At 50.3% G+C, this 22,453-nt stretch overlaps 8 pseudogenes; all 8 read left to right on the top strand.

Moving 5' to 3' along the window:
- The first annotated feature begins 395 nt into the window (after positions 1 to 395).
- On the top strand, positions 396 to 515 carry LOC130352721 (5S ribosomal RNA; annotated as a pseudogene).
- Positions 516 to 2,947: 2,432 nt separating this feature from the next.
- Positions 2,948 to 3,067, top strand: LOC130313138 (5S ribosomal RNA; annotated as a pseudogene).
- Positions 3,068 to 6,808: 3,741 nt separating this feature from the next.
- On the top strand, positions 6,809 to 6,928 carry LOC130322578 (5S ribosomal RNA; annotated as a pseudogene).
- A 284-nt stretch (positions 6,929 to 7,212) lies between these two features.
- On the top strand, positions 7,213 to 7,332 carry LOC130352820 (5S ribosomal RNA; annotated as a pseudogene).
- A 669-nt stretch (positions 7,333 to 8,001) lies between these two features.
- Positions 8,002 to 8,121, top strand: LOC130324338 (5S ribosomal RNA; annotated as a pseudogene).
- A 2,169-nt stretch (positions 8,122 to 10,290) lies between these two features.
- LOC130348515 (5S ribosomal RNA) lies at positions 10,291 to 10,410 on the top strand (annotated as a pseudogene).
- Positions 10,411 to 11,275: 865 nt separating this feature from the next.
- LOC130352047 (5S ribosomal RNA) lies at positions 11,276 to 11,395 on the top strand (annotated as a pseudogene).
- A 7,846-nt stretch (positions 11,396 to 19,241) lies between these two features.
- On the top strand, positions 19,242 to 19,361 carry LOC130342781 (5S ribosomal RNA; annotated as a pseudogene).
- The last annotated feature ends 3,092 nt before the right edge of the window (positions 19,362 to 22,453 follow it).

Raw genomic sequence — 22,453 nt, forward strand, 5'->3', positions numbered from 1 at the left:
AGACGTCTATGGCTATCCTAAGCTGAATGTGCCTGTTCTTGTCAGATCGCAGACTGCTGCCCGGCAAGTACGGGCATGGGAGACTGGCTGGCAATCCAAGATGCTATTGACATTTTGCTCTGTTGCCGCCTTCCTCTCCGATTAAAAAAATATTAATAGATGCTTAAATCCACAGTATACAAGGCGTGAAGATGTCAACGGCCATCCTAAGCTGAACGCGCCTGCTCTCGTCAGATCGCACACTGCTACCCAGTTTAGGGCCCAGTAAGTACCGGCATGGGAGACTGGCTGGGAATCCCGGGTGCAGTTGACATTTTGCTCTGTTGCCGCCTTCCGCTCAGATTCGGAAAAGGATTTATTGATGCTTAAATGCACAGTATAAAGGGCGTGAAGCTGTCAACGGCCATCCTAAGCTGAACGCGCCTGCTCTCGTCCGATCGCAGACTGCTACCCAGCTTAGGGCCCGGTAAGTACCAGCATGGGAGACTGGCTGGGAATCCCAGGTGTTGTTGAAATTTTGCTCTGTAGCCGCCTTCCGCTCCGATTCCGAAAAGGATTTATTGATGCTTAAATCCACAGTATACAGGGTGTGAAGCCGTCTACGGCTATCCTAAGCTGAATGTGCCTGTTCTTGTCAGATCGCAGACTGCTGCCCGGCAAGTACGGGCATGGGAGACTGGCTGGCAATCCAAGGTGCTATTGACATTTTGCTCTGTTGCCGCCTTCCGCTCTGATTTCGAAAAGGATTTATTGATGCTTAAATCCACAGTATACAAAGTGTGAAGCTGTCAACGGCCATCCTAAGCTGAACGCGACTGCTCTTGTCAGATCGCAGTCTGCTACCCAGCTTAGGGCCTGGTAAGTACCAGCATGGGAGACTGGCTGGGAATCTCGGGTGCAGTTGACATTTTAATCTGTTGACGCCTTCCGCTCCGATTCTGAAAAGGATTTATTGATGCTTAAATCCACAATATACAGGGTGTGAAGCTGTCAACGGCCGTCCTAAGCCTGAACGTGCCTGCTCTCCTCAGATCGCAGACTGCTGCCCGGCAGATACAGGCATGGGAGACTGGCTGGCAATCCAAGGTGCCATTGACATTTTGCTCTGTTGCCGCCTTCTTCTCCGATTAATAAAAATATTTATTGATGCTTAAATCCACAATATACAAGGCGTAAAGATGTCATCGGCCATCCTAAGCCGAACGCGCCTGCTCTCGTCAGATCGCAGACTGCAACACAGCTTAGGGCCCGGTAAGTACTGGCTGGGAATCCCGGGTGCCATTGACATTTTGCTCTATTGCTGCCTTCCGCTCCGATTCCGAAAATAATTTATTGATGCTTAAATCCACAGTATACAAGGTGTGAAGCTGTCGACGGCCATCCTAAGCTTAACGCGCCTGCTCTCGTCAGATCGCAGACTGGTACAGATCTTAGCGCCCGGTAAGTACCGGCATGGGAGACTGGCTGGGAATCCCGGCTGCCGTTGACATTTTGCTCTGTTGCCGCCTTCCGTTCCGATTTCGAAAAGGATTTATTGATGCTTAAATGCACAGTATAAAAAGCATGAAGCTGTCAATGGCCATCCTAAGCTGAACGCGCCTGCTCTCGTCAGATTGCAGACTGCTACCCAGCTAAGGGCCCGGTAAGTACTGGCATGGGAGACTGGCTGGGAATCCCGGTTGCCGTTGACATATTACTCCGATTCCGAAAATAATTTATTGATGCTTAAACCACAGTATACAAGGTGTGAAGCTGTCGATGGCCATCCTAAGCTTAACGCGCCTGCTCTCGTCAGATCGCAGACTGGTACAGATCTTAGGGCCCGGTAAGTACCGGCATGGGATACTGGCTGGGAATCCCGGCTGCCGTTGACATTTTGCTCTGTTGCCGCCTTCCGTTCCGTTCCGATTCCGAAAAGGATTTATTGATGCTTAAATGCACAGTATACAACGTGTAAAGCTGTCAACGGCCATCCTAAGCTGAACGCCCCTGCTCTCGTCAGATCGCAGACTGCTACCCAGCTTAGGGCCTGGTAAGTACCAGCATGGGAGACTGGCTGGGAATCCCGGGTGCAGTTGACATTTTAATCTGTTGCCGCCTTCCTCTCCGATTCCGAAAATTATTTATTGATGCTTAAATCCACAGTATACAAAGAGTGAAGCTGTCAACGGCCATCCTAAGCTGAACGCGCCAGCTCTCGTCAGATCGCAGTCTGCTACCCAGCTTAGGGCCTGGTAAGTACCAGCATGGGAGATTGGCTGGGAATCTCGGGTGCAGTTGGCATTTTAATCTGTTGACGCCTTCCGCTCCGATTCTGAAAATGATTTATTGATGCTTAAATCCACAATATACAGGGTGTGAAGCTGTCAACGGCCGTCCTAACCCTGAACGTGCCTGCTCTCCTCAGATCACAGACTGCTGCCCGGCAGATACAGGCATGGGAGACTGGCTGGCAATCCAAGGTGCCATTGACATTTTGCTCTGTTACCGCCTTCTTCTCCGATTAATAAAAATATTTATTGATGCTTAAATCCACAATATACAAGGCGTAAAGATGTCATCGGCCATCCTAAGCTGAACGCGCCTGCTTTCGTCAGATCGCAGACTGCAACCCAGTTTAGGGCCCGGTAAGTACTGGCTGGGAATCCCGGGTGCCATTGACATTTTGCTCTATTGCTGCCTTCCGCTCCGATTCCGAAAAGAATTTATTGATGCTTAAATCCACAGTATACAAGGTGTGAAGCTGTCGACGGCCATCCTAAGCTTAACGCGCCTGCTCTCGTCAGATCGCAGACTGGTACAGATCTTAGCGCCCGGTAAGTACTGGCATGGGAGACTGGTTGGGAATCCCGGCTGCCGTTGACATTTTGCTCTGTTGCCGCCTTCCGTTCCGATTCGGAAAAGGATTTATTGATGCTTAAATGCACAGTATAAAGGGCGAAAAGCTGTCAACGGCCATCCTAAGCTGAACGCGCCTGCTCTCGTCAGATCGCAGACTGCTACCCAGCTTAGGGCCCGGTAAGTACCAGCATGGGAGACTGGCTGGGAATCCCAGGTGTCGTTGACATTTTGCTCTGTTGCCGCCTTCCGCTCCGATTCCGAAAAGGATTTATTGATGCTTAAATCCACAGTATACAGGGTTTGAAGATGTCTACGGCCATCCTAAGCTGAATGCGCCTGTTTTCGTCAGATCGCAGACTGCTACTCAGCTTCGGGCCTGGTAAGTACCAGCATGGGAGACTGGCTGGGAATCCCGGGTGCAGTTGACATTTTGCTCTGTTTCTGCTCCGATTCCGAAAATTATTTATTGATGCTTAAATCCACAGTATACAAAGTGTGAAGCTGTCAACGGCCATCCTAAGCTGAACGCGCCTGCTCTCGTCAGATCGCATTCTGCTACCCAGCTTAGGGCCTGGTAAGTACCAGCATGGGAGACTGGCTGGGAATCTTGGGTGCAGTTGACATTTTAATCTGTTACCCCCTTCCGCTCCGATTCGGAAAAGAATTTATTGATGCTTAAATCCACAATATACAGGGTGTGAAGCTGTCAACGGCCGTCCTAAGCTGAACGCGCCAGCTCTCGTCAGATCGCAGACTGCTGTCCGGCAGATACAGGCATGGGAGACTGGCTGGCAATCCAAGGTGCCATTGACATTTTGCTCTGTTGCCGCCTTCTTCTCCGATTAATAAAAATATTTATTGATGCTTAAATCCACAATATACAAGGCATAAAGATGTCAACGGCTATCCTAAGCTGAACGCGCCTGCTCTCGTCAGATCGCAGACTGCTACCCAGCTTTGGGCCCGGTAAGTACTGGCATGGGAGACTGGCTGCGAATCCCGGGTGCTATTGACATTTTGCTCTATTACTGCCTTCCGCTCCGATTCCGAAAATAATTTATTGATGCTTAAATCCACAGTATACAAAGCGTGAAGCTGTCAACGGCCATCCTAAGCTGAACGCGCCTGCTCTCGTGAGATCGCAGACTGCTACCCAGCTTAGGGCCTGGTAAGTACCAGCATGGGAGACTGGCTGGGAATCCCGGGTGCAGTTGACATTTTAATCTGTTGCCGCCTTCCGCTCCGATTCGGAAAAGGATTTATTGATGCTTAAATGCACAGTATAAAGGGCGTGAAGCTATCAACGGCCATCCTAAGCCTGAACGTGCCTGCTCTCCTCAGATCGCAGACTGCTGCCCGGCAGTTACCAGCATGGGAGACTGGCTGGCAATCCAAGGTGCCATTGACATCAATGCGCCTGCTCTCGTCAGATTGCAGACTGCTACCCAGCTTAGGGCCCGGTAAGTACTGGCATGGGAGACTGGCTGGGAATCCCGGTTGCCGTTGATATTTTGCTCTATTGCTCCGATTCCGAAAAGAATTTATTGATGCTTAAATCCACAGTATACAAGGTGTGAAGCTGTCGACGGCCATCCTAAGCTTAACGCACCTGCTCTCGTCAGATCGCAGACTGGTACAGATCTTAGGGCCCGGTAAGTACCGGCATGGGACACTGGCTGGGAATCCCGGCTGCCGTTGACATTTTAATCTGTTGCCGCCTTCCTCTCCGATTCGGAAAAGGATTTATTGATGCTTAAATGCACAGTATAAAGGGCGTGAAGCTATCAACGGCCATCCTAAGCTGAACGCGCCTGCTCTCGTCAGATCGCAGACTGCTACCCAGCTTAGGGCCTGTTAAGTACCAGCATGGGAGACTGGCTGGGAATGTCAGGTGTTGTTGACATTTTGCTCTGTAGCTCTGTAGACATTTTGCTCCGATTCCGAAAAGGATTTATTGATGCTTAAATCCACAGTATACAGGGTGTGAAGCCGTCTACGGCTATCCTAAGCTGAATGCGACTATTCTTGTCAGATCGCAGACTGCTGCCCGGCAAGTACGGGCATGGGAGACTGGCTGGCAATCCAAGGTGCTATTGACATTTTGCTATGTTGCCGCCTTCTTCTCCGATTAATAAAAAAATTTATTGATGCTTAAATCCACAATATACAAGGCATAAAGATGGCAACGGCCATCCTAAGCTGAACGCACCTCCTCTCGTCAGATTGCAGACTGCTACCCAGCTTAGGGCCCGGTAAGTACTGGCATGGGAGACTGGCTGGGAATCCCGGGTGCCGTTGACATTTTGCTCCATTGCTGCCTTCCGCTCCGATTCCGAAAATAATTTATTGATGCTTAAATCCACAGTATACAAGGTGTGAAGCTGTCGACGGCCATCCTAAGCTTAACACGCCTGCTCTCGTCAGATCGCAGACTGGTACAGATCTTAGGGCCCGGTAAGTACCGGCATGGGACACTGGCTGGGAATCCCGGCTGCCGTTGACATTTTGCTCTGTTGCCGCCTACCGTTCTGGTTCCGATTCCGAAAAGGATTTATTGATGCTTAAATGCACAGTATAAAGGGAGAGAAGCTGTCAACGGCCATCCTAAGCTGAACGCGAATGCTCTCGTCAGATTGCAGACTGCTACCCAGCTTAGGGCCCGGTAAGTTCCAGCATGGGAGACTGGCTTGGAATCCCAGGTGTCGTTGACATTTTGCTCTGTTGCCGCCTTCCGCTCCGATTCCGAAAAGGATTTATTGATGCTTAAATCCACAGTATACAGAGTGTGGAGATGTCTTCGGCCATCCTAAGCTGAATGCGCCTGTTCTCGTCAGATCGCAGACTGCTACCCAGCTTCGGGCCTGGTAAGTACCAGCATGGGAGACTGGCTGGGAATCTCGGGTGCAGATGACATTTTGCTCTGCTCCGATTCCGAAAATTATTTATTGATGCTTATATCCACAGTATACAAAGTGTGAAGCTGTCAACGGCCATCCTAAGCTGAACGCGCCTGCTCTCGTCAGATCGCAGACTGCTATCCAGCTTAGGGCCTGGTAAGTTCCAGCATGGGAGACTGGCTGGGAATCCCGGGTGCAGTTGACATTTTAATCTGTTGCCGCCTTCCGCTCCGATTCGGAAAAGGATTTATTGATGCTTATATCCACAATATACAGGGTGTGAAGCTGTCAACGGCCATCCTAAGCCTGAACGTGCCTGCTCTCCTCAGATTGCAGACTGATGCCCGGCAGTTACTGGCATGGGAGACTGGCTGGCAATCCAAGGTGCCATTGACATTTTGCTCTGTTGCCGCCTTCCTCTCCGATTAATAAAAATATTTATTGATGCTTAAATCCACAATATACAAGGCATGAAGATGTCAACGGCCATCCTAAGCTGAACGCGCCTGATCTCGTCAGATCGCAGACTGCTACCCAGCTTAGGGCCCAGTAAGTACCGGCATGGGAAACTGGCTGGGAATCCCGGGTGCAGTTGACATTTTGCTCTGTTGCCGCCTTCCGTTCCGATTCCGAAAAGGATTTATTGATGCTTAAATGCACAGTATAAAGGGCGTGAAGCTGTCAACGGCCATCCTAAGCTGAACGCGCCTGCTCTCGTCAGATCGCAGACTGCTACCCAGCTTAGGGCCTGGTAAGTACCAGCATGGGAGACTGGCTGGGAATCTCAGGTGTTGCTGACATGTAGCTCTGTAGACATTTTGCTCCGATTCCGAAAAGGATTTATTGATGCTTAAATCCACAATATACAGGGTGTGAAGCCGTCTACGGCTATCCTAAGCTGAATGCGCCTGTTCTTGTCAGATCGCAGACTGCTGCCCGGCAAGTACGGGCATGGGAGACTGGCTGGCAATCCAAGGTGCAATTGACATTTTGCTCTTTTGCCGCCTTCCTCTCCGATTAAAAAAAATATTTATTGATGCTTAAATCCACAGTATACAAGGCGTGAAGATGTCAACGGCCATCCTATGCTGAACGCGCCTGCTCTCGTCAGATCGCAGACTGCTACCCAGCTTAGGGCCTGGTAAGTACTGGCATGGGAGACTGGCTGGGAATCCCGGGTGCCGTTGACATTTTGCTCTATTGCTGCCTTCCGCTCCGATTCCGAAAATAATTTATCGATGCTTAAATCCACAGTATACAAGGTGTGAAGCTGTCGACGGCAATCCTAAGCTTAACGCGCCTGCTCTCGTCAGATCGCAGACTGGTACAGATCTTAGCGCCCGGTAAGTACCGGCATGGGAGACTGGCTGGGAAACCCGGCTGCCGTTGACATTTTGCTCTGTTGCCGCCTTCCGTTCCGATTCCGAAAAGGATTTATTGATGCTTAAATGCACAGTATAAAGGGCGAAAAGCTGTCAACGGCCATCCTAAGCTGAACGCGCCTGCTCTCGTCAGATCGCAGACTGCTACCCATCTTAGGGCCCGGTAAGTACCAGCATGGGAGACTGGCTGGGAATCCCAGGTGTCGTTGACATTTTGCTCTGTTGCCGCCTTCCGCTCCGATTCCGAAAATGATTTATTGATGCTTAAATCCACAGTATACAGGGTTTGAAGATGTCTACGGCCATCCTAAGCTGAATGCGCCTGTTTTCGTCAGATCGCAGACTGCTACCCAGCTTCGGGCCTGGTAAGTACCAGCATGGGAGACTGGCTGGGAATCCCGGGTGCAGTTGACATTTTGCTCTGTTTCTGCTCCGATTCCGAAAATTATTTATTGATGCTTAAATCCACAGTATACAAAGTGTGAAGCTGTCAACGGCCATCCTAAGCTGAACGCGCCTGCTCTCGTCAGATCGCAGTCTGCTACCCAGCTTAGGGCCTGGTAAGTACCAGCATGGGAGACTGGCTGGGAATCTTGGGTGCAGTTGACATTTTAATCTGTTGCCGCCTTCCGCTCCGATTCGGAAAAGAATTTATTGATGCTTAAATCCACAATATACAGGGTGTGAAGCTGTCAACGGCCGTCCTAAGCTGAACGCGCCAGCTCTCGTCAGATCGCAGACTGCTGTACGGCAGATACAGGCATGGGAGACTGGCTGGCAATCCAAGGTGCCATTGACATTTTGCTCTGTTGCCGCCTTCTTCTCTGATTAATAAAAATATTTATTGATGCTTAAATCCACAATATACAAAGCATAAAGATGTCAACGGCCATCCTAAGCTGAACGCGCCTGCTCTCGTCAGATCGCAGACTGCTACCCAGCTTTGGGCCCGGTAAGTACTGGCATGGGAGACTGGCTGCGAATCCCGGGTGCTGTTGACATTTTGCTCTATTACTGCCTTCCGCTCCGATTCCGAAAAGAATTTATTGATGCTTAAATCCACAGTATACAAAGCGTGAAGCTGTCAACGGCCATCCTAAGCTGAACGCGCCTGCTCTCGTGAGATCGCAGACTGCTACCCAGCTTAGGGCCTGGTAAGTACCAGCATGGGAGACTGGCTGGGAATCCCGGGTGCAGTTGACATTTTAATCTGTTGCCGCCTTCCGCTCCGATTCGGAAAAGGATTTATTGATGCTTAAATGCACAGTATAAAGGGCGTGAAGCTATCAACGGCCATTCTAAGCCTGAACGTGCCTGCTCTCCTCAGATCGCAGACTGCTGCCCGGCAGTTACCAGCATGGGAGACTGGCTGGCAATCCAAGGTGCCATTGACATGAATGCGCCTGCTCTCGTCAGATCGCAGACTGCTACCCAGCTTAGGGCCCAGTAAGTATCGGCATGGGAGACTGGCTGGGAATCCCGGGTGCAGTTGACATTTTGCTCTGTTGCCGCCTTCCGTTCCGATTCCGAAAAGGATTTATTGATGCTTAAATGCACAGTATAAAAAGCATAAAGCTGTCAATGGCCATCCTAAGCTGAACGCGCCTGCTCTCGTCAGATTGCAGACTGCTACCCAGCTTAGGGCCTGGTAAGTACTGGCATGGGAGACTGGCTGGGAATCCCGGTTGCCGTTGATATTTTGCTCTATTGCTCCGATTCCGAAAAGAATTTATTGATGCTTAAATCCACAGTATACAAGGTGTGAAGCTGTCGACGGCCATCCTAAGCTTAACGCACCTGCTCTCGTCAGATCGCAGACTGGTACAGATCTTAGGGCCCGGTAAGTACCGGCATGGGACACTGGCTGGGAATCCCGGCTGCCGTTGACATTTTAATCTGTTGCCGCCTTCCTCTCCGATTCGGAAAAGGATTTATTGATGCTTAAATGCACAGTATAAAGGGCGTGAAGCTATCAACGGCCATCCTAAGCTGAACGCGCCTGCTCTCGTCAGATCGCAGACTGCTACCCAGCTTAGGGCCTGTTAAGTACCAGCATGGGAGACTGGCTGGGAATGTCAGGTGTTGTTGACATTTTGCTCTGTAGCTCTGTAGACATTTTGCTCCGATTCCGAAAAGGATTTATTGATGCTTAAATCCACAGTATACAGTGTGTGAAGCCGTCTACGGCTATCCTAAGCTAAATGCGACTATTCTTGTCAGATCGCAGACTGCTGCCCGGCAAGTACGGGCATGGGAGACTGGCTGGCAATCCAAGGTGCTATTGACATTTTGCTATGTTGCCGCCTTCTTCTCCGATTAATAAAAATATTTATTGATGCTTAAATCCACAATATACAAGGCATAAAGATGGCAACGGCCATCCTAAGCTGAACGCACCTCCTCTCGTCAGATTGCAGACTGCTACCCAGCTTAGGGCCCGGTAACTACTGGCATGGGAGACTGGCTGGGAATCCCGGGTGCCGTTGACATTTTGCTCCATTGCTGCCTTCCGCTCCGATTCCGAAAAGAATTTATTGATGCTTAAATCCACAGTATACAAGGTGTGAAGCTGTCGACGGCCATCCTAAGCTTAACGCGCCTGCTCTCATCAGATCGCAGACTGGTACAGATCTTAGGGCCCGGTAAGTACCGGCATGGGACACTGGCTGGGAATCCCGGCTGCCGTTGACATTTTGCTCTGTTGCCGCCTACCGTTCTGGTTCCGATTCCGAAAAGGATTTATTGATGCTTAAATGCACAGTATAAAGGGCAAGAAGCTGTCAACGGCCATCCTAAGCTGAACGCGCCTGCTCTCGTCAGATTGCAGACTGCTACCCAGCTTAGGGCCCGGTAAGTTCCAGCATGGGAGACTGGCTTGGAATCCCAGGTGTCGTTCACATTTTGCTCTGTTGCCGCGTTCCGCTCCGATTCCGAAAAGGATTTATTGATGCTTAAATCCACAGTATACAGAGTGTGGAGATGTCTTCGGCCATCCTAAGCTGAATGCGCCTGTTCTCGTCAGATCGCAGACTGCTACCCAGCTTCGGGCCTGGTAAGTACCAGCATGGGAGACTGGCTGGGAATCTCGGGTGCATATGACATTTTGCTCTGCTCCGATTCCGAAAATTATTTATTGATGCTTATATCCACAGTATACAAAGTGTGAAACTGTCAACGGCCATCCTAAGCTGAACGCGCCTGCTCTCGTCAGATCGCAGACTGCTATCCAGCTTAGGGCCTGGTAAGTACCAGCATGGGAGACTGGCTGGGAATCCCGGGTGCAGTTGACATTTTAATCTGTTGCCGCCTTCCGCTCCGATTCGGAAAAGGATTTATTGATGCTTAAATCCACAATATACAGGGTGTGAAGCTGTCAACGGCCATCCTAAGCCTGAACGTGCCTGCTCTCCTCAGATTGCAGACTGATGCCCGGCAGTTACTGGCATGGGAGACTGGCTGGCAATCCAAGGTGCCATTGACATTTTGCTCTGTTGCCGCCTTCCTCTCCGATTAATAAAAATATTTATTGATGCTTAAATCCACAATATACAAGGCATGAAGATGTCAACGGCCATCCTAAGCTGAACGCGCCTGCTCTCGTCAGATCGCAGACTGCTACCCAGCTTAGGGCCCAGTAAGTACCGGCATGGGAGACTGGCTGGGAATCCCGGGTGCAGTTGACATTTTGCTCTGTTGCCGCCTTCCGTTCCGATTCCGAAAAGGATTTATTGATGCTTAAATGCACAGTATAAAGGGCGTGAAGCTGTCAACGGCCATCCTAAGCTGAACGCGCCTGCTCTCGTCAGATCGCAGACTGCTACCCAGCTTAGGGCCCGGTAAGTACCAGCATGGGAGACTGGCTGGGAATCTCAGGTGTTGCTGACATGTAGCTCTGTAGACATTTTGCTCCGATTCCGAAAAGGATTTATTGATGCTTAAATCCACAATATACAGGGTGTGAAGCCGTCTACGGCTATCCTAAGCTGAATGCGCCTGTTCTTGTCAGATCGCAGACTGCTGCCCGGCAAGTACGGGCATGGGAGACTGGCTGGCAATCCAAGGTGCTATTGACATTTTGCTCTGTTGCCGCCTTCCTCTCCGATTAAAAAAAATATTTATTGATGCTTAAATCGACAGTATACAAGGCGTGAAGATGTCAACGGCCATCCTAAGCTGAACACGCCTGCTCTCGTCAGATCGCAGACTGCTACCCAGCTTAGGGCCCAGTAAGTACTGGCATGGGAGACTGGCTGGGAATCCCGGGTGCCGTTGACATTTTGCTCTATTGCTGCCTTCCGCTCCGATTCCGAAAATAATTTATCGATGCTTAAATCCACAGTATACAAGGTGTGAAGCTGTCGACGGCCATCCTAAGCTTAACGCGCCTGCTCTCGTCAGATCGCAGACTGGTACAGATCTTAGGGCCCGGTAAGTACCGGCAAGGGACACTGGCTGGGAATCCCGGCTGCCGTTGACATTTTGCTCTGTTGCCGCCTTCCGTTCCAATTCCGAAAAGGATTTATTGATGCTTAAATGCACAGTATAAAGGGCGAGAAGCTGTCAATGGCCATCATAAGCTGAACGCGCCTGCTTTCGTCAGATCGCAGACTGCTACCCAGCTTAGGGCCCGGTAAGTACCAGCATGGGAGGCTGGCTGGGAATCCCAGGTGTCGTAGACATTTTGCTCTGTTGCCGCCTTCCGCTCCGATTCAGAAAAGGATTTATTGATGCTTAAATCCACAGTATACAGGGTGTGAAGATGTCTACGGCCATCCTAAGCTGAATGCGCCTGTTCTCGTCAGATCACAGACTGCTACCCAGCTTCGGGCCCAGTAAGTACCAGCATGGGAGACTGGCTGGGAATCCCGAGTGCAGTTGACAATTTGCTCTGTTTCTGCTCCGATTCCGAAAATTATTTATTGATGCTTAAATCCACAGTATACAAAGTGTGAAGCTGTCAACGGCCATCCTAAGCTGAACTCGCCTGCTCTCGTCAGGTCGCAGACTGCTACCCAGCTTAGGGCCTGATAAGTACCAGCATGGGAGACTGGCTGGGAATCCCGGGTGCAGTTGACATTTTGCTCTGTTCCCGCCTTCCGCTCCGATTCGGAAAAGGATTTATTGATGCTTAAATGCACAGTATAAAGGGCGTGAAGCTGTCAACGGCCATCCTAAGCTGAACGTGCCTGCTCTCGTCAGATCACAGACTGCTACCCAGCTCAGGGCCCGGTAAGTACCAGCATGGGAGACTGGCTGGGAATCCCAGGTGTTGTTGACATTTTGCTCTGTAGCCTCCTTCCGCTCCGATTCCTAAAAGGATTTATTGATGCTTAAATCCACAGTATACAGGGTGTGAAGCCGTCTACGGCCATCCTAAGCTGAACGCGCCTGCTCTCGTCAGATCGCAGACTGCTACCCATCTTAGGGCCCGGTAAGTACTGGCATGGGAGACTGGCTGGGAATCCCGGTTGCCGTTGACATTTTGCTCTATTGCTGCCTTCCGCTCCGATTCCGAAAAGGATTTATTGATGCTTAAATGCACAGTATAAAGGGTAAAAAGCTGTCAACGGCCATCCTAAGCTGAACGCGCCTGCTCTCGTCAGATTCCAGACTGCTATCCAGCTTAGGGCCCGGTAAGTACCAGCATGGGAGACTGGCTGGGAATCCCGGGTGCAGTTGACATTTTAATCTGTTGCCGCCTTCCGCTCCGATTCGGAAAAGGATTTATTGATGCTTAAATCTACAATATACAGGGTGTGAAGCTGTCAACGGCCATCGTAAGCCTGAACGTGCCTGCTCTCCTCAGATCGCAGACTGCTGCCCGGCAGTTAACGGCATGGGAGACTGGCAGGCAATCCAAGTTGCCATTGACATTTTGCTCTCTTGCCGCCTTCCTCTCCGATTAATAAAAATATTTATTGATGCTTAAATCCACAATATAAAAGTCGTGAAGATGTCAACGGCCATCCTAAGCTGAACGCGCCTGCTCTCGTCAGATCGCAGACTGCTACCCAGTTTAGGGCCCAGTAAGTACCGACATGGGAGACTGGCTGGGAATCCCGGGTGCAGTTGACATTTTGCTCTGTTGCCGCCTTCCGTTCCGATTCCGAAAAGGATTTATTGATGCTTAAATGCACAGTATAAAAAGCATGAAGCTGTCAATGGCCATCCTAAGCTGAACGCGCCTGCTCTCGTCAGATCGCAGACTGCTACCCAGCTTAGGGCCCGGTAAGTACTGGCATGGGAGACGGGCTGGGAATCCCGGTTGCCATTGACATTTTGCTCTATTGCTCGAATTCCGAAAATAATTTATTGATGCTTGAATCCACAGTATACAAGGTGTGAAGCTGTCGACGGCCATCCTAAGCTTAACGCACCTGCTCTCGTCAGATCGCAGACTGGTACAGATCTTAGGGCCCGGTAAGTACCGGCATGGGACACTGGCTGGGAATCCCGGCTGCCGTTGACATTTTGCTCTGTTGCCGCCTTCCGTTCCGATTCCGAAAAGGATTTATTGATGCTTAAATCCACAGTATACAGGGTATGAAGATGTCTACGGCCATCCTAAGCTGAATGCGCCTGTTCTCGTCACATCGCAGACTGCTACCCAGCTTCGGGCCTGGTAAGTACCAGCATGGGAGACTGGCTGGGAATCCCGAATGCAGTTGACATTTTGCTCTGTTTCTGCTCCGATTCCGAAAATTATTTATTGATGCTTAAATCCACAGTATACAAAGTGTGAAGCTGTCAACGGCCATCCTAAGCTGAACGCGCCTGCTCTTGTCAGATCGCAGACTGCTTCCCAGCTTAGGGCCTGGAAAGTACCAGCATGGGAGACTGGCTGGGAATCCCGGGTGCAGTTGACATTTTAATCTGTTGCCGCCTTCCGCTCCGATTCAGAAAAGGATTTATTGATGCTTTAATCCACAATATACAGGGTGTGAAGCTGTCAACGGCCATCCTAAGCCTGAACATGCCTGCTCTCCTCCGATCGCAGGCTGCTGCCCGGCAGATGCAGGCATGGGAGACTGGCTGGCAATCCAAGGTGCCATCAACATTTTGCTCTCTTGCCGCCTTCTTTTCCGATTAAAAAAAATATTTATTGATGCTTAAATCCACAATATACAAGGCGTAAAGATGTCAACGGCCATCCTAAGCTGAACGCGCCTGCTCTCGTCAGATCGCAGACTGCTACCCAGCTTAGGGCCTGGTAATTACCAGCATGGGAGACTGGCTGGGAATCCCGAGTGCAGTTGACATTCTGCTCTGATTCCGAAAATTATTTATTGATGCTTAAATCCACAGTATACAAAGTGTGAAGCTGTCAACGGCCATCCTAACCTGAACGCGCCTGCTCTCGTCAGATCGCAGACTGCTACCCAGCTTAGGGCCTGGTAATTACCAGCATGGGAGACTGGCTGGGAATCCCAGGTGTTGTTGACATTTTGCTCTGTAGCCGCCTTCCGCTCCGATTCCGAAAAGGATTTATTGATGCTTAAATCCACAGTATACAGGGTGTGAAGCCGTCTACGGCTATCCTAAGCTGAATGTGCCTGTTCTTGTCAGATCGCAGACTGCTGCCCGGAAAGTACGGGCATGGGAGACTGGCTGGCAATCCAAGGTGCTATTGACATTTTGCTCTGTTGCCGCCTTCCTCTCCGATTAAAAAAAATATTCATTGATGCTTAAATCCACAGTATACAAGGCGTGAAGATGTCAACGGCCATCCTAAGCTGATCGCGCCTGTTCTCGTCAGATCGCAGACTGCTACGCAGCTTAGGGCCCAGTAAGTACCGGCATGGGAGACTGGCTGGGAATCCCGGGTGCAGTTGACATTTTGCTCTGTTGCCGCCTTCCGTTCCGATTCCGAAAAGGATTTATTGATGATTAAATGCACAGTATAAAAAGCATGAAGCTGTCAATGGCCATCCTAAGCTGAACTCGCCTGCTCTCGTCAGATTGCAGACTGCTACCCAGCTTCGGGCCCGGTAAGTACTGGCATTTGAGACTGGCTGGGAATCCCGGGTGCTGTTGACATTTTGCTCTATTGCTGCCTTCCGCTCCGATTCCGAAAATAATTTATTGATGCTTAAATCCACAGTATACAAGGTGTGAAGCTGTCGACGGCCATCCTAAGCTTAACGCGCCTGCTCTCGTCAGATCGCAGACTGGTACAGATCTTAGGGCCCGGTAAGTACCGGCATGGGACACTGGCTGGGAATCCCGGCTGCCGTTGACATTTTGCTCTGTTGCCGCCTTCCGTTCCGATTCCGAAAAGGATTTATTGATGCTTAAATGCACAGTATAAAGGGCGAGAAGCTGGCAACGGCCATCCTAAGCTGAACGTGCCTGCTCTCTGCAGATCGCAGACTGCTACCCAGCTTAGGGCCCGGTAAGTACCAGCATGGGAGACTGGCTGGGAATCCCAAGTGTCGTTGACATTTTGCTCTGTTGCCGCCTTCCGCTCCGATTCCGAAAAGGATTTATTGATGCTTAAATCCACAGTATACAGGTTGAGAAGATGTCTACGGCCATCCTAAGCTGAATGTGCCTGTGCTTGTCAGATCGCAGACTGCTACCCAGCTTAGGGCCCGGTAAGTACCAGCATGGGAGACTGGCTGGGAATCCCAAGTGTCGTTGACATTTTGCTCTGTTGCCGCCTTCCGCTCCGATTCGGAAAAGGATTTATTGATGCTTAAATCCACAATATACAGGGTGTGAAGCTGTCAATGGCCATCCTAAGCTGAACGCGCCTGCTCTCGTCAGATCGCAGACTGCTAGCCAGCTTAGGGACCGGTAAGTACTAGCATAGGAGACTGGCTGGGAATCCCAGGTGTTGTTTACATTTTGCTCTATTGCTGCCTTCCGCTCCGATTCCGAAAAGAATTTATTGATGCTTAAATGTACAGTAGAAAGGGCAAGAAGCTGTCAACGGCCATCCTAAGCTGAACGCGCATGCTCTCGTCAGATCGCAGACTGCTACCCAGCTTAGGGCCCGGTAAGTACTGGCATGGGAAACTGGCTGGGAATCCCGGGTGCCGTTGACATTACGCTCTATTGCTGCCTTCCGCTCCGATTCCGAAAATAATTTATTGATGCTTAAATCCACAGTATACAAGGTGTGAAGCTGTCGACGGCCATCCTAAGCTTAACGCGCCTGCTCTCGTCAGATCGCAGACTGGTACAGATCTTAGGGCCCGGTAAGTACCGGCATGGGACACTGGCTGTTAATCCCGGCTGCCGTTGACATTTTGCTCTGTTGCCGCCTTCCGTTCCGATTCCGAAAAGGATTTATTGATGCTTAAATGCACAGTATACAAAGTGTGAAGCTGGCAATGGCCATCCTAAGCTGAACGCGCCTGCTCTCATCAGATCGCAGACTGCTACCCAGCTTAGGGCCCGGTAAGTACCTGCATGGGAGACTGGCTGGGAATCCCAGGTGTTGTTTACATTTTGCTCTGTGGCCGCCTTCCGCTCCGATTCCGAAAATGATTTATTGATGCTTAAATCCACAGTATACAGGGTGTGAAGCCGTCTACGGCTATCCTAAGCTGAATGTGCCTGTTCTTGTCAGATCGCAGACTGCTGCCTGGCAAGTACGGGCATGGGAGACTGGCTGGCAATCCAAGGTGCTATTGACATTTTGCTCTGTTGCCGCCTTCCTCTCCGATTCCGAAAAGGATTTATTGATGCTTAAATGCACAGTATAAAAAGCATGAAGCTGTCAATGGCCATCCTAAGCTGAACGCGCATGCTCTCGTCAGATCGCAGACTGCTACCCAGCTTAGGGCCCGGTAAATACTGGCATGGGAGTCTGGCTGGGAATCCCGGGTGCCGTTGACATTTTGCTCTATTGCTGCCTTCCGCTTCGATTCCGAAAATAATTTATTGATGCTTAAATCCACAGTATACAAGGTGTGAAGCTGTCGACGGCCATCCTAAGCTTAACGCGCCTGCTCTCGTCAGATCGCAGACTGGTACAGATCTTAGGGCCCGGTAAGTACCGGCATGGGACACTGGCTGTTAATCCCGGCTGCCGTTGACATTTTGCTCTGTTGCCGCCTTCCGTTCCGATTCCGAAAAGGATTTATTGATGCTTAAATGCACAGTATACAAAGTGTGAAGCTGGCAACGGCCATCCTAAGCTGAACGCGCCTGCTCTCGTCAGATCGCAGACTGCTACCCAGCTTAGGGCCTGGTAAGTACCAGCATGGGAGACTGGCTGGGAATCTCAGGTGTTGTTGACATTTAGCTCTGTAGCTCTGTAGACATTTTGCTCCGATTCCGAAAAGGATTTATTGATGCTTAAATCCACAGTATACAGGGTGTGAAGCCGTCTACAGCCATCCTAAGCTGAATGCGCCTGTTCTTGTCAGATCGCAGACTGCTGCCCGGCAAGTACGGGCATGGGAGACTGGCTGGCAATCCAAGGTGCTATTGACATTTTGCTCTGTTGCCGCCTTCCTCTCCGATTAAAAAAAATATTTATTGATGCTTAAATCCACAGTATACAAGGTGTGAAGATGTCAACGGCCATCCTAAGCTGAACGCGCCTGCTCTCGTCAGATCGCAGACTGCTACGCAGCTTAGGGCCCAGTAAGTACCGGCATGGGAGACTGGCTGGGAATCCCGGGTGCAGTTGACATTTTGCTCTGTTGCCGCCTTCCGTTCCGATTCCGAAAAGGATTTATTGATGCTTAAATGCACAGTATAAAAAGCATGAAGCTGTCAATGGCATCCTAAGCTGAACGTGCCTGCTCTCGTCAGATCGCAGACTGGTACAGATCTTAGGGCCCGGTAAGTACCGGCATGGGACACTGGCTGGGAATCCTGGCTGCCGTTGACATTTTGCTCTGTTGCCGCCTTCCTCTCCGATTCCGAAAAGGATTTATTGATGCTTAAATGCACAGTATAAAGGGCATGAAGCTGTCAACGGCCATCCTATGCTGAACGCGCCTGCTCTCGTCAGATCGCAGACTGCTACCCAGCTTAGGGCCTGGTAAGTACCAGCATGGGAGTCTGGCTGGGAATCTCAGGTGTTGTTGACATTTTGCTCTGTAGCTCTGTAGACATTTTGCTCCGAAAAGGATTTATTGATGCTTAAATCCACAGTATACAGGGTGTGAAGCCGTCTACGGCTATCCTAAGCTGAATGCGCCTGTTCTTGTCAGATCGCAGACTGCTGCCCGGCAAGTACGGGCATGGGAGACTGGCTGGCAATCCAAGGTGCTGTTGACATTTTGCTCTGTTGCCGCCTTCCTCTCCGATTCCGAAAAGGATTTATTGATGCTTAAATGCACAGTATAAAAAGCATGAAGCTGTCAATGGCCATCCTAAGCTGAACGCGCCTGCTCTCGTCAGATCGCAGACTGCTACTCAGTTTTGGGCCCGGTAAGTACCAGCATGGGAGACTGGCTGGGAATCCCGGCTGCCGTTGACATTTTGCTCTATTGCCGCCTTCCGCTCCGATTCCGAAAAGGATTTATTGATGCTTAAATGCACAGTATAAAGGGCGAGAAGCTGTCAACGGCCATCCTAAGCTGAACGTGCCTGTTCTCGTCAGATCGCAGACTGCTACCCAGCTTAGGGCCCGGTAAGTAATAGCATGGGAGACTGGCTGGGAATCCCAAGTGTTGTTGACATTTTGCTCTGTTGCCGCCTTCCGCTCCGATTCCGAAAAGGATTTATTGATGCTTAAATCCACAGTATATAGGGTGTGAAGATGTCTACGGCCATCCTAAGCTGAATGCGCCTGTTCTTGTCAGATCGCAGACTGCTACCCAGCTTCGGGCCTGGTAAGTACCAGCAATGGAGACTGGCTGGGAATCCCGAGTGCAGTTGACATTTTGCTCTGTTTCTGCTCCGATTCCGAAAATTATTTATTGATGCTTAAATCCACAGTATACAAAGTGTTAAGCTGTCAACGGCCATCCTAACCTGAACGCGCCTGCTCTCGTCAGATCGCAGACTGCTACCCAGCTTAGGGCCCAGTAAGTACCGGCATGAGAGACTGGCTGGGAATCCCGGGTGCAGTTGACATTTTGCTCTGTTGCCGCCTTCCGTTCCGATTCCGAAAAGGATTTATTGATGATTAAATGCACAGTATAAAAAGCATGAAGCTGTCAATGGCCATCCTAAGCTGAACTCGCCTGCTCTCGTCAGATCGCAGACTGCTACCCAGCTTAGGGCCCGGTAAGTACTGGCATGGGAGACTGGCTGGGAATCCCGGGTGCCGTTGACATTTTGCTCTATTGCTGCCTTCCGCTCCGATTCCGAAAAGAATTTATTGATGCTTAAATCCACAGTATACAAGGTGTGAAGCTGTCGACGGCCATCCTAAGCTTAACGCGCCTGCTCTCGTCAGATCGCAGACTGGTACAGATCTTAGGGCCCGGTAAGTACCGGCATGGGACACTGGCTGGGAATCCCGGCTGCCGTTGACATTTTGCTCTGTTGCCGCCTTCCGTTCCGATTCCGAAAAGGATTTTTTGATGCTTAAATGCACAGTATAAATGGTGAGAAGCTGTCAACGGCCATCCTAAGCTGAACGCGCCTGCTTTTGTCAGATCGCAGATTGCTACCCAGCTTAGGGCCCGGTAAGTAATAGCATGGGAGACTGGCTGGGAATCCCAATTGTTGTTGACATTTTGCTCTGTTGCCGCCTTCCGCTCCGATTCCGAAAAGGATTTATTGATGCTTAAATCCACAGTATACATGGTGTGAAGATGTCTACGGCCATCCTAAGCTGAATGCACCTGTTCTCGTCAGATTGCAGACTGCTACCCAGCTTCGGGCCTGGTAAGTACCAGCAATGGAGACTGGCTGGGAATCCCGAGTGCAGTTGACATTTTGCTCTGTTTCTGCTCCGATTCCGAAAATTATTTATTGATGCTTAAATCCACAGTATACAAAGTGTTAAGCTGTCAACGGCCATCCTAACCTGAACGCGCCTGCTCTTGTCAGATCACAGACTGCTACCCAGCTTAGGGCCCAGTAAGTACCGGCATGGCAGACTGGCTGGGAATCCCGGGTGCAGTTGACATTTTGCTCTGTTGCGGCCTTCCGTTTCGATTCCGAAAAGGATTTATTGATGATTAAATGCACAGTATAAAAAGCATGAAGCTGTCAACGGCCATCCTAAGCTGAACTCGCCTGCTTTCGTCAGATCGCAGACTGCTACCCAGCTTAGGGCCCGGTAAGTACTGGCATTTGTGACTGGCTGGGAATCCCGGGTGCTGTTGACATTTTGCTCTATTGCTGCCTTCTGTTCAGATTCCGAAAAGGATTTATTAATGCTTAAATCCACAGTATACAAGGTGTGAAGCTGTCGATGGCCATCCTAAGCTTAACGCGCCTGCTCTCGTCAGATCGCAGACTGGTACAGATCTTAGGGCCTGGTAAGTACCGGCATGGGACACTGGCTGGGAATCCCGGCTGCCGTTGACATTTTGCTCTGTTGCCGCCTTCCGTTCAGATTCCGAAAAGGATTTATTAATGCTTAAATGCACAGTATAAAGAGCGAGAAGCTGTCAACGGCCATCCTATGCTGAACGCGCCTGCTTTCGTCAGATCGCAGACTGCTACCCAGCTTAGGGCCAGGTAAGTACCAGCATGGGAGACTGGCTGGGAATCCCAAGTGTCGTTGACATTTTGCTCTTTTGCCGCCTTCCGCTCCGATTCCGAAAAGGATTTATTGATGCTTAAATCCACAGCATACAGGGTGAGAAGATGTCTGCGGCCATCCTAAGCTAAATGTGCCTGTTCTCGTCAGAACGCAGACTGCTACCCAGCTTAGCGCCCGGTAAGTACCAGCATGGGAGACTGGCTGGGAATCCCGGGTGCAGTTGACATTTCAATCTGTTGCCGCCTTCCGCTCCGATTCGGAAAAGGATTTATTGATGCTTAAATCCACAATATACAGGGTGTGAAGCTGTAAACGGCCATCCTAAGCTGAATGTGCCTGTTCTTGTCAGATAGCAGACTGCTGCCCGGCAAATACGGGCATGGGAGACTGGCTGGCAATCCAAGGTGCTATTGACATTTTGCTCTGTTGCCGCCTTCCTCACCGATTCCGAAAAGGATTTATTGATGCTTAAATGCACAGTATAAAAAGCATGAAGCTGTCAATGGCCATCCTAAGCTGAACGCGCATGCTCCCGTCAGATCGCAGACTGCTACCCAGCTTAGGGCCCGGTAAGTACTGGCATCGGAGACTGGCTGGGAATCCCGGGTGCCGTTGACATTTTGCTCTATTGCTGCCTTCCGCTCCGATTCCGAAAAGAATTTATTGATGCTTAAATCCACAGTATACAAGGTGTGAAGCTGTCGACGGCCATCCTAAGTTTAACGCGCCTGCTCTCGTCAGATCGCAGACTGGTACAGATCTTAGGGCCCGGTAAGTACCGGCATGGGACACTGGCTGGGAATCCCGGGTGCAGTTGACATTTTAATCTGTTGCCGCCTTCCGCTCCGATTCCGAAAAGGATTTATTGATGCTTAAATGCACAGTATAAAGAGCGAGAAGCTGTCAACGGCCATCCTATGCTGAACGCGCCTGCTTTTGTCAGATCGCAGACTGCTACCCAGCTTAGGGCCAGGTAAGTACCAGCATGGGAGACTGGCTGGGAATCCCAAGTGTCGTTGACATTTTGCTCTTTTGCCGCCTTCCGCTCCGATTCCGAAAAGGATTTATTGATGCTTAAATCCACAGCATACAGGGTGAGAAGATGTCTGCGGCCATCCTAAGCTAAATGTGCCTGTTCTCGTCAGAACGCAGACTGCTACCCAGTTTAGGGCCTGGTAAGTACCAGCATGGGAGACTGGCTGGGAATCCCGGGTGCAGTTGACATTTCAATCTGTTGCCGCCTTCCGCTCCGATTCGGAAAAGGATTTATTGATGCTTAAATCCACAATATACAGGGTGTGAAGCTGTAAACGGCCATCCTAAGCTGAACGCGCCTGCTCTCGTCAGATCGCAGACTGCTACCCAGCTTAGCGCCCGGTAAGTACCAGCATGGGAGACTGGCTTGGAATCCCAGGTGTTGTTCACATTTTGCTCTGTAGCCGCCTTCCGCTCCGATTCAGAAAAGGATTTATTGATCCTTAAATCCACAATTTACAGGGTGTGAAGCCGTCTACGGCTATCCTAAGCTGAATGTGCCTGTTCTTGTCAGATCGCAGACTGCTGCCCGGCAAATACGGGCATGGGAGACTGGCTGGCAATCCAAGGTGCTATTGACATTTTGCTCTGTTGCCGCCTTCCTCTCCGATTCCGAAAAGGATTTATTGATGCTTAAATGCACAGTATAAAAAGCATGAAGCTGTCAATGGCCA

This window comes from Hyla sarda, chromosome 1 (assembly GCF_029499605.1).
Source record: "Hyla sarda isolate aHylSar1 chromosome 1, aHylSar1.hap1, whole genome shotgun sequence".
NCBI lineage: Eukaryota > Metazoa > Chordata > Amphibia > Anura > Hylidae > Hyla > Hyla sarda.